Genomic DNA, 1,280 nt, shown 5'->3' on the forward strand with positions numbered 1-1,280 from the left:
AAATAAAAATATAAGTAATTTACGCATTTTGCATTTGTCAACGTACTAAGTAATAGGTGTATGTATTTTATTTTTACTTTATTACATGTAAAATTTCTAATTAAAAGGTGTATGTATTTTATTTTATTTTCAAACATATCCCTTATTAATACTATTTATGTTGAAAAATAGAAAAAAAATCAAATTTAAACTATTTATGTACAAAAGGTATTTTATAAACATCAACATAAGAAATTGACACATTATAATCAGTACCTACTTTTCTTAATATTCATAGAAAAAAAAAATGAAAACTTATAAATAAGGATGGAGATAGTATTCTTAATATTTGTAGAAAAGAAAATAAAAATATATAATTAAAAATGCAGATAGTAATTAAAATTAAAACATAAACAAACACTAAGCTTTCACGATACAAAAACATGATATTTTTTTTTAAATAATAACAATAATTTTATAACTCATAGCTTTGAAAACTAAAAAATAATTCAAGTAAAAACACTAAATCTTAAACAATACAAACAATTATTAAAAACACTTACAATATAGTGAAGCACAAGCCTCTAGTACTTCAGTTCCAGAAGAAAAGCTCCATTAATTGCTTGTCATGATCCTGTTGATTATAACCTATATACAAATATATTATAGAGGAGACATAATTACACTACGCGAAAAATTGCATTTTACAACGCTTTTTTTAATCCATTTACAACGCTTTTTCAAAAAACAAAGCGCTGTGGAAGCGAGCGCTGTAAAAGATACAACAGCGCTTTTAAAAAAGCGCTATAAAACATGTAAATATAACGCGCGCTTGTTATGCACATTTTACAGCGCTTTATCAAAAACGCTGTAAAATGCACCCCGTTATATGAGTTATGGGTCTGCTTTTAGAGCGCTTTTTAACAAAAGCGCTGTAAAATGCACACCAATTATATGAAATTATGGGTGTGCATTTTACAGCGCTTGTTTGAGAAAGCGCTGTAAAATGCACACCCATTATATGAAATTATGGGTCTGCATTTTACAGCGCTTGTTTGAGAAAGCGCTGTAAAATGCACACCCATTATATGAAATTATGGATCTGCATTTTGCAGCGCTTTTGTTGTACAATTTACAGCGCTTTCTCAAGAAAGCGTTGTAAATTGTACACCATTATAGCGCTTTACAACTACATTTTACAGCGCTTTTTAAAATAGTCACATAAAAATGGAATTTTTTATGTATCAAAAGAAGTATGCAAATGATGTATTGAAAATATTCAAAATGCTAGATTGCAATGG

The sequence above is a fragment of the Cicer arietinum genome, chromosome 3, assembly GCF_000331145.2.
Source record: "Cicer arietinum cultivar CDC Frontier isolate Library 1 chromosome 3, Cicar.CDCFrontier_v2.0, whole genome shotgun sequence".
NCBI classification, from domain to species: domain Eukaryota; kingdom Viridiplantae; phylum Streptophyta; class Magnoliopsida; order Fabales; family Fabaceae; genus Cicer; species Cicer arietinum.